This window comes from Hipposideros armiger, unplaced genomic scaffold, assembly GCF_001890085.2.
Source record: "Hipposideros armiger isolate ML-2016 unplaced genomic scaffold, ASM189008v1 scaffold_28, whole genome shotgun sequence".
Classification (NCBI taxonomy): Eukaryota; Metazoa; Chordata; class Mammalia; order Chiroptera; family Hipposideridae; genus Hipposideros; species Hipposideros armiger.
Window position 1 is genome coordinate 192,430 of NW_017731378.1, and position 11,241 is coordinate 203,670.

An 11,241-nucleotide genomic window follows, 5' to 3' on the forward strand; every position below is an offset into this window, starting at 1 on the left:
TGTGGAGGCAAGCCCGTTGACTTGGAGTTTTGTTGTTTTTAAGGCCTTGAAGAGAGGCAGTAGCAACAGCTCACCTTTGCTGGGTGTTTACCATGTGCCAGGAGCATCACATGAAGAATCTCGGTCAGACCTCACAACCACCTGTGGGTGGATACTATTATCACCTTTTTACAGATGAAATTGAGCCTTAGAAAGGTAACATCTCTTACCTAAGGCCACGCAGCTGTAAACAGCAAAGCCAGGATTGGCACCCAAGAGGTCTGATCTCAGAGCCCAAACTTTTGGCTACTGTAGTTTATTTTCACTGGAGTGAGAGGAAGAGAACATGTGTTTTGTTGTTGTTTTTTTAATAAGAGTTTATTATTGAGTACCTTCAGGCAACATGCTAGGTCTATTCAGGTAATCATCTTATTTGATTGTCCCCATTTTGCCTATGGGAACATTTTTACCCATTTTACAAATGGGAAAGCTGATGGTCAGGAAGGTAAATTGATTGCTGGTGGTCATGATGTTGAGAAGAGGCAGAGCTAGAACTCAGTTTAAGTACTTTGACTCAGATTCCTGTGCTCAGAGTTCATTCCATTGTGCTGTGAGCGCCCTCCCCCAACCCCCATGAAAAGAATCTGGGAGGTCAGCTGTGAAGTCTGCAGAGCTCCAGGGACTGCTCCCTTCCCATTGCTGTCACCTCCTCTTTTAACTTCCCAGCCCCCAGACCTCAACCTACACACCTAGGAGCCCCATGTGCTTAACACATAATAGGTGTTCAATAAATATGTGTTGAATGTTGTTTGAGTGCTGAGTCAGTAGAATCTTAGCCAAGATTGTGTTCCTAAAGAGAAACACAAGTAGAATGCAAACATCGTTTTCTCCTGCTTCCAGAACAAACCTCCGCTTTCCAACTCCCAGATGCCAGGGACTTGAAGAAAAAGAGGGCCTTAGAATTATTCCCAAGTTCCCAAGGGGAGAGAGGCAACAGTCACATCAGCAAAGTGCTTGCAGGATCAGGTGTCACTCTTTGTAATTAATAAGACTGACACTCCTTTGCTTTGCTCAGCATTTTGCAGTTTTCAAAGTGCTTTCTCAAGTGTTGTGTGTCATTTGATCGCCACAGCCATCCTGTTAGGTAGACATGGCAGGAATCATTTTTCCTGGTTTATGGGTGAGGATGCTAAGGCTTAGTGAGGATGTTAAGCTACCCAAGATCATTGACAAATAAATGGCAGAGAGGCGGAAGCCATGGAAGGCAGTGGCTCCACTGCTTTCTCACTGTGGTGAGAAAGCCTCAGGTCAGAGCCTCAGTTTCCACACCTGTAAAATGGGACAAGTGTACAGCCACACAGAATGTGTTCAAGGGTTATATGTGATGAAGCGTATGAAGTGATCAGCACAGTGCCCACACACAGCAGATGCTTAGCAAATGACGGCAGCGGGTTGTTAATGACAGTAACTAAGACAAAGTCCACTATCCCTTAGGGGACTTGTATTCTACTGACTCTTGTTCAGCCCAGATTGTTGGGAGTAGCAGACTATAGCCTCCCCTACCCAACCTAGGAAATCTGATTTAGGCCACCCTCTAGCCCTTCTCCTGCTGTGTATAGAAAAGGGTGGCCATGCATTTCTTTGGATTGGCAAAATTTGAGGTCGTTTATAAGATAGTTTTCTTTTGGTAGCAGGCAATTATGACAGTTATAACAAGGATTTTATTCATTTAGTGTCCATTTGCATTTTATTATCCCAGCTCCTTCAACTCATTGGCCTTGGGCAAGTTGTTTTGGATTTTTGGGTCTCACTTTCCTCATCTGTAAAATGGAGATAATAGTACCTACCTCATAGGGTTGTCGTGAGGATTAAATGAGCTAATACACATAAAGTCCTTAGGATGGTGCTTGGGCTATATTAAAATACCCAATAAATGGTAGTTATTATTTTTTACTATTATCACCATGCTTGTCACTGTGTTTAAGCCAGCTATTCCCAACCTTTCTCTTCCCTCCAAGTTGAGAGGCATGGCCGATGAAGTTTATATTCAAACCTAACTTCCACTGAGCATACTAACTGGTTATCTACCATTCTTGTCATTCTAATCATTCATTTGGGAAAGCAAATTGGAAGCAAGTTGCTCAAGAGTGATGCTATTGTAGAGATAGCCTTGAATCCAGTTTCATTTCTAAAAACGTGAATCATTCACAAAAACTTGAGAACGTCAACTCTTGTTAGTAACAAACCCCTGCAATACCCCCATATTCTTGCTGGTTCCAGCAACAACCTGTGGCAATGGTTGTTTGCATGTTACACATGCAAACATTTCTTGCCTGGTAGCCCAGGGCTCAGGAGCACCCTTAGTTTGTTGGTTTGTTGCGGCCCATCTTCAGCTTGGCAGACATCTCTGGGTCCGCTGGGCCTTCCTTCCTGGAGCCTCCTTCCTGGAGTCGCCCACATTTCTCTGATACACTTTGTCAACTGTAAACACCTCCTCCCTGAACTTCCAAGAAACTGGCGATAAACATCCTTAGCAGAGCCACTTTCCACGCTGGATACACAGCCCCCTGCAACTATATTTAAAAAAAACCCAACAGTTGTTTTATAATTATTATGTACTGTTATTTATTGAGCACCAACAGTGCGGCGGGCACTGCAGTAGGTACTTTATATACGTCTCGTCTAATCTTCCTGATAATTCATTGAGGGTGAGGTTGTCCCCATTTTAGGGGAGAGGCTCCATGATATTAGCTCTCATGTGCAGAATCACACAGAGAAATGAAAGATTTTGGATTCCAGACCACTGTGTTTGATTCTCGGCCCTGGGTTCCTTGCATGCAATATCTGCCTCACTGTCAGTTTCAACTTAAGGGCTCATTGGACCCTAAACAGGAATAGCTGGTTTACTGACGTCATTGCCACCCATGACTAGCAAATAGTCCACTTCTGCCAGCTCTCACAGCACACATCCTGAATGTGCCAGCAAGTGCACTTGGTGACAAGCTTCATGGATTTGTTCCTCCTTCCACCTCCCCCACCCATGCTGTGTCTGGGAAACAGACCACACTGTCTTCTGTGATATGGGATATCACGCATGGCCTTGGGTTTTCACGTAGCAAATATGCTGTTTCCCCCAAACAGACCGACGGTCATATGACCTGAGCATCTCATTTCCCACGCCCTCACACCAGCTCCAGGAATCATCGTCACTGAAATCAGTACCATTTATTAATTTTCTGCCACCCTACTAGGTATTGGACATCATTGTCTTCAATTTCCACATCAGCCCTGTAAGGTAGGCATACTTGCCTCCACTTTATAGGGGAGGAAACCAAGGCTCAGGAGGTTAAGATGCTTGCCCATGAAAGCAGAGGAACTGCTGTTTGAATCCTGGTCGTTGAATCCCTGGGCCTGAACTTGAACCACTATGGGAAACTGCCTCTAAATATTCTCTGCATCTGCCTTGTCCCATGCACGGGACTGTGCTGTGCGCGGGGCACATCATGGAGCGTCCATTCCTGTTCTCAAGGAACTCACAATGTAATGGACTGAATAATAACTGGAGCTTCTGTGATTTGTTTTTAGTTTTTCCAAACCCATTTCCACCTGGGCACACCCAGTGGGCAGAACCATAACACACAGTGCTGAGGGTCCAGGGCGAGCTGAGGATGCTGGGGAGCTGAGACGCTCTGCATGCTGTGTTTATGCCCCAGGCCGACTTCTCTGGTTGCTGTTTGCCCTTCTTCCCTTTGTGCTCTCATATGAGGTTCACAGAACCCAGAGCTCATCCAGGTCTGGCCCAGTGTAATATTCTTGTTTGTGGCCCAGTCCAGGGCAGATTGCTGAGGAGGTGGGGAGCTTATTGGCTGGAAACTTATTATTACCAAGGCCCCAAATGAATTTTTAAAACCTTCACATGCTGTATACACTCTTATTTGGACCCCCTCCCTGGGAAGCAGGATGGGCTAGTTTTTAGAGTCGATAGGCAGAAGGAAAGCTTCATCGGGCCCTTTACTCTCCAGCTGACTCCTCCTGTTGGAAGTTGAGTCTAGCTCTGTCCTGCTGGGACATGTGTCCCATGGAAGATTCAGGGCCTGGAAGTCCGGCTCATTGTTGACCATCAATCACTTTTCCTGCAGCCCTGGACAGAGGTGCTCAGCCTGCTACTTTTGACAGCACCATTCCTTGGGCACTGGTTATGCCAGGAGCCCTGTGCCAGAGGAAGTGCCCAAGGAGAGACTTGAGCCTACAGGCCCTGTCCTTCATGAGTGTGTCCCCCTCCTTACACACACACACACACACACACCGCCCCTCCCCTCCCCGCCGTCTCCCTCCCCAGTGCTAGTTTGGATATGGATGGATGGGAACCCCCTTTTGTAGGCTGGATCTGGGAACTCAGTTTTACAGGTGAAATGATTCCGTTTTCAAAAGCTGTGAGATTGGCAGTCTTGCTCAGAACCCATCCTTATCTTTTAGGGGAAGGGAATTGGCAATTATAAGGAATTCAGCTGGAGGGACTGGTTCAGAGAGGTTAAGCCGCTGGTCAAGCCATTGGTCTTCCTTTTGAAGTTAGAGGTGGAACTGGCATCTGACCCAGGAAACCAGACTCCATTTCCTGTGCTCTTTCTGCTACATCCTGTCGCATTCCAGCAAACCTGTTATATTTGTGCACATATTATACATGTATGTCTCACCATCCATGATGGTTTTCCATCTATCTAGGGGAGGGAGCAAAGACAAATGAGTGATACCGTTTCAAGCAAGACAATGTATAGACAAGCAGAGGCAAAGACAATGTGTAGACACTTTACAAAGAGTTGAGCTGGGATAGGGCAGGTGTTAGGGGTAAGTGAGGAGGGTTTGGAGGGTAAGGTTAGAGAGAAGCAAGTAATATGCTTTTCTTTATTGTAAAAGTACAATAATATGTGTTCATATGAAAAATGTGAACAATACCAGAAGGCCCAAAGAAGAAAATCTTCATACCCCTATCACCCAGAGAAAGTCCCCATTCCTCATTTGGTGTTTATCTTTCTAGGTTTTTTTTCTCCTTTTCTTTTCTCTTCTCTTCTTTTCGGCAATAGAATCAAATTGACTCTATACACCAAGGTTAGGGAAGGTCTTGATAGTAAATGGAGGTGTTTAGGTCAAAGAGAGCCTCTGTTGGTTCCTGCACTGGGGTGCAGATGAATAACGTGGTTTGGGAAGAGACACCCAACATCTGCGAGCAGCCAGGACTAGAGCCTGCGAGGAGGCAGGGGCTCCAGCATCCCAGACTTGGGACTCAGATTTCATCAGCCACTCCACAAGAGCCTCAGGCTTGCCCCTCTGCTGCCGCCCAGGGGTTCAAGGGAAAGAATCTCTCCTGATTTATCTCAAAAGTTTGCCTCCCCCCCACCCCTGCCACCCCACCCCCAGACTCCTTTCTTTCCCATTTACCACCCGGATTCTTCAGCAGAGTTCTCCTCCTCTGCAGTTGGGGACACATAGCCAGTTTTGCCACACCACAAGCTTTGCTGCTGCGTGAGGTCATTTCAGGGGAGAAACTATATATAGCGGAGGACTAGCATCAGGACAGCTCCATATTGTTCGGGCGGTTTAGCACTGCCCTTCGTCCGATGCAGCCAGGGTCACCTTGGACTCCGTGCCCGATGGTGGGCGCTGCATTGTCCTCTCTGTGTTCCCTAGTCAGTGCTCACCCACACAGGACCGGGGTGCTGGCCTCTCCCAGGCCCAAGTGAGACTTTAAAGGAGCAGCCTCAGGAGAAAGGCAGCGGGAGAGTCAGGAGGCCAGAGTTCTCCTTCAGCTCTGCCACTTAGCACCTGTGCGGCCTACGACCGTGATTCCCTGGCTCCTCACCTGAATGATGGAGTTGGTCTGGAACAGGAATTTTGTACTATTCGTTTAAGCCACTAGACCTTCAAATGCAAGCTCACAAGGTAGCTTGATATGTACAACCAAATGGGCACTGCACTGGTTGATGGCAGGGAGACCAGGGCCTCAAGAGGCTCCCCTGAAGTCTTGGGGGTCCTGCAGAGCACACAGTTTGCAAACCACTAGGCAAGGCAACCCTCTGAGGTTTCTTCCAGCTTTGGGATTCCTGGGTCTGGCCTTGTGATGGCCTCTGGCATAAATGACCCATCAGCAGGGCTGCAAGCTCCGTGACCTCTTGGAGACTGATGGTCATCTTGGGTAGACTGGGGATATGGTGTAGGGAAAGAGATCTTGGGGTAGAGTTTTTTGTAGCGGGGCAGTCGGGGGGTTAGCACAGAGTTTGCGGATCCAGTTTGACTTGCTGGCCTGCTCTCACCTGCCTTTCCTTTTAGTGCCAGATTGTCCCACAGAAGAGATAAAAATGAGGATATAATGCATTTCAGCCAAGGAAAGTACATTGAATTTAAGTTGCCTAGGGCTGAGTTACACATTTTCTATGTGGAGTATTTGTAGAGCACAGCGGGGTGCCTTTGGCAGAAATCAGAAAGCCAAAAAAATCTGGGGCTAGTTTTCCTCCATTCAGTGAGTTTGTTTGTCGAGCCCCTGCTTTGTATTCCTGGAGGAGCGTAAGGGAGATCCCAGCTGTATTAGGACCCCTTGATTGCAAGTAACAGAAGCCAACTGAACCTAGCTTAAGCAAAACAGATCATTTATTGTAAGGTTTCAGGGGCTGCTCAGGACCCCATGGCAGGATTGCTGCCTGGCTTGAAGCAGGGGTTGGAAAAACCTTGTTAGAGTCTCCCTTTGTCTCTTGTCTCTGCAGCCTGGCTTCCTCCTTCCTCAGCCCACACTGTCCCAAGTGTGTCTGCTACAGTTCCAGCCACACTCAGAGAGACGCAAATCTCCTAGTCCAAAGTCCAGATTCCCAGGGGTGCGAGTTCGACTGGACCAGCTTGGGTCACGTCTCTACCCTTGGCCCACTCTGCCCTGGTCAGGGGATGAGGTCATATGCAACAAAACATTCCTGGCGGGGGCCACTCCTGACCTCATGTGGATAGGGGGCAGCTTCGGAAGAGAACTTGTGAGCCGCTCAGACAGCCCCAAAGCTGCCTCCCTCTCCAGCCCTAAATGAGGAGCCCCGGTCCCGGGGAGGAAAGCAGGTGTATGTGGAACACTCACTAACCACACAGGGGAGACAAGAAAAGTGACCCTCGGCAGGGCCTGCTTGATGCTGAGTACGGCTCGTGCAGTTAGGGCTGTCAGATGAGGGGCCGGCGCTCCCCCAGCTAGTGTAGACAGTGTTCTACACAGAGAACAGGGGCCCCTCCAGGTTAGCTCAGGGAAAGAGGGTTTGTTGGCAGGATTACAGTGAGGCAGCCCGGTCTCATGGGAGCTGGGGCTGGAGAGCAGTCAGGAATGGAGGCGGCTCTGTCTTTTGGGGGCTGGTGGCCTCTCCGCTTTCATCTGAGCATCTACTCTTGGCTTCCCTCTCTGTAGACCCTGTCTTCTCTTACTCATTGGCTTGTTGCATGGCTGAGCACACCAACGCCGAGTTCTGGCAGCCAGTGGATTGGCTTCTCTGGGTCACAGGACCACCTAGGTACAGGCAGCTAGTGTGTGTGGGGGCACTTGCAGAGCTTGGGGCAGGACAGGCATTGAGAAATAATCTCTTATCTTCCACAGCCAGGGGATGCTTGTGGACACAAGAGAGTGAGCCTTGAAGGATGAAATAGGAGGGGGTTCAGGAAGGGGCCGAGCCTGAGCTAGAGCAAGGGTGCAGGGCGAGGCTGGGGGCAGGTATGTGTTTCAGGGAGAGGGCAATAAGGCCTGAAAGGTACTTGAAAGCCGAGCTGTGGGGCAGTGTGCAGGCGATGGGGAGCCACTGGGAACATGTGACCAGAGGGATGCTGGAGACTTCAGAGGGTGCTTCTAGACTCAAAGGATGAAAAGGATGTCTAGGGCAGGACGGAAGACAGGGAGGCCAACCAGGAGGCCGGCAGTGCACAGGCGGGAGGGGACGGGTCTGTGTTGACATGTCGGGAGTGGAAGTGCAATCCCCTTTGAAGAAAGAGTCCACAGGGTTGGGTGACAGGCTGACCAAAGCAGAGGGAGGGCCAGAGATGTGGCAGGCCTGGGTAGGAGCATTGGGAAGGGCCTGGCAACACTGGGGACCTGGGGAAGGGAAGCTCTTCAAAGGAGAGAGATTGTTAGCCTCTGGAGCAGTGGGGCTGCAGGAGTGCTTGTTGTTGCTCTCAGTAGGGAGAACTGAGTACATTTAAAGCAGAAAGGGAAGTTCTGGGGTAAAGGAGGAGACTGCTGGAGAATGGGTCGTGGGCCCCCCACCTCTGCTTCTCAGGATCTGTGACCCTGCCCAAGTCATCCTGGCTTCCTCATCTTCAAAATGGGAACAGTAGAGATGTGGGGAAGGTGAAAGATTATGCACATGACAATGCTTCGTACACAGGATAGGCCGGTGCAGATGCAGGCAGCCGTGTTACTGTTGCTGTCTGTGTGATGGCCTGCATGGTGATCCCTCTGCAGGGTCAGGGAGCCTTTCTCCCTGGACCTGCCACGACGTGACTTGAGGTGACCTGACACTGGCTCTGTGCAGCCAGCACAGCCTCCCGGGTGGATGACATTGCTGCTGATTCCGTGTTACCTGGGGTTATGTTGAGAACAGCGCTTGTCTGGAACTGAATCTGGGGGCGCCTGAATGACTGATTAGGTCTAGGATTAGTTCGACGCCACCTACTTGCAGCATTCCCCTGATGGGTGCTGTGTGTGGGTAGAGCCCATTGGGCAGGACTGAGGCTGAGCTCTCCCTCCAAGAGAAAGAACAGTCAGTCGGGTTGGGGACGGGAGCGGCTGTGGACAGCTCAACTCATGCACATTTAAGTGTGGAACTGGAAGGTGATTTCTCCTCCATATGGGCCCCCCAGGCCTGTTCCCTGAGAAAACCGTGGAATGCTTGTTCCAGAGTTCCCAGGAAAGGGGAAATGATGAAACCTGCATCCTGTTTTGCCACTGGCTTAGAAGAGGACCCGGATGGGGACAGTAGATGGTGGCAGTGACAGGAATACTGGCGAAATCCTGGGGCTTGTGAAATCGGGGGTGGGGAGGGCAGCGAGGGCTTGAGGAGGGGACCCGGGTCAACCCGTGAGAGAGCCTGAGGCCCTCCTGCTCTTTCTGTCCAGGCCTTGCTCCCTCCAGTAGCGCCCGGCCGGCAGTGTGGCTCTTTCTCCCCAGCTGCCCCTTCCTCAGGATGTGGCCCAGCTTTCCCCTGCTGCCCACATCCTGCTCCTCCTGGCTTCCCCGGGGCTCACCTGCAGCTTCCTCTCTCCTAGAAGGCCGGCTTCCTGTGCTTACAATGTCTTTGGTTTGGGTCTTTCCCCTCTGCTTCCTCTTCCTCCCCCTCCAGCCCTTTTGGCCTCTGTTGGAGTCTCCTGTTCCCCCCCGCGCTATGCAAGACTTTGCATTCTCCTGCCAGCTCATTTCCAAACTCAGGCCCCTTGCAGTATTAAACACAGCAGCTGTGCATTTCACTGGCCTGCCCAGCTGTTCTTGTCCTCGGCCATAGAGGTCATGTCATTTGTGACAATAAATAGGAAATGAGATTGAGAGGGTTGCCAGGTACCTCTGGGCTGCCCATCCAGCTGCCTGCATTCCTACTGGGTCACAATAATAGTAATAAAAATAATAAAGCTAACACTTGTAAATACTTTGTGTTTTCACTTATCATTTTCTAGATGCCATGCTAAACATGTTACATGTGTTATATCACTTAATCTTCCTAATAATCTGGTGAGGCAAGCTGTATTATCATGCTCTCACATTTGAGGGGAACTGAGGCTCAGAGAGGTCATGTAATTTATCTGACCTCACCAGCGAGTAAGTGGCAGCAAGTAGAACTCCTGTGGGTCTGACTCCCATGCCCATCTCCTAACCATGGCAGTGTATCTGCCTCCCACTGGAGAGGAGAGTATGCAGGCGTGACATACCACAGCCCACTTAAACTTGAACTTCTCCTTTCCCCGAGTTGCCTGTTGCAACTAGTAACTAGTCCAGATAAGGAACCCTTGCGATGCGGTGGTGTTTTCAGAGCTGTGCTTTGCTTCTTTTTTCTGTACACCCCAAACAATGAGAAGACTTGCGGATGCTAGGGGTCATCGTGTTTTCTCTTGGCTGTGGACTCGCCCATACCACTGTCCCATTTTACAGCTGGAAAATGTTCTCCTAGTCTTAAGAACCTGAATGGGCGTTATCCTGACAAATGAGCTTCAGAACTAGAAATAATAGCCTAATCTTTTGACTTTCCATCTGATGGTCTTCCCACTTAGATCATGTTGCCATTCTATTCTGAGAGTGCTAGAAATATGCCCCAAAGGTTGCATCTTCTACACATTCTGTATTGACTTAGAGCATTGCTACTCTCCGTGGTAGGCCCTTTGTGTGCTATTCTAGTCTGTGAGTGGTGATTGTCAGTGGGTGGAGGGGAGAATATAAAAATCTCGGGGGAGTGGGGCATTGATGAAGTTTGAAAAAGCATATTCAGTCACATTTTAGGTTTGGAAAAATATATTGTTTTTAAAATGTAAACTACTGAAAGTGAAGTTTGACAGAAATCTTACCTGATGCTATAGTTATCTCAAATGGGTATGGCACCGTTTGGAGTGAGGGTGTGTTTTCAATATCTGTGTTTATCAGAAGGAGTGTGTGTGCTTTAAAAGGCCGAGAAAAATGGTCCTGTAACAGGAGACCACAGTGTCCTGTCATTCTGTGTCTTGCAGCCCCTCAGCTACTTCCTGGAGGTCTCTGAGGATGATGTGCTCTACATGGGAGCATCCTGCCTGCCTTGTCTCAGTTGAACCTCTTGGGGCTCTGGGTGGCTATACCACTCACTTCTGCTGTATGCCGGATGAAGGTGATATCTAGTGTTAGAGGCCCAGTCCTGGAGAGTTCAAGGCTAATCTGAATTATATGCCTCCATAAAGCACAGACGTGCATTGAGTTTCTACACGCCAGGCCCCAGTTGAACAAAACTGATATGGTCCTGCCCTCATGTAACCCACAGAATAGTGGCACAACCGATTATGCTCAAATAATCAAAATGTAACACATGCTCTGGAGAAGAGAAGAGGGTATTGGGAGAGAATTATACGGTAGGGGGAATGAATTGTTTGGGGGTGGAGAATCAAGAAGACTTCCCTGAAAAAGATACCTCAGCTGACGCCTGAAGGCTGAGACTGAGGTAGCCGTGTTTGTCTCATGTGGCCCCACCGCTGGCTAGGGCTACTTGCTGGCCCTTGACACCTTTAGGTGAATTAGGAAAA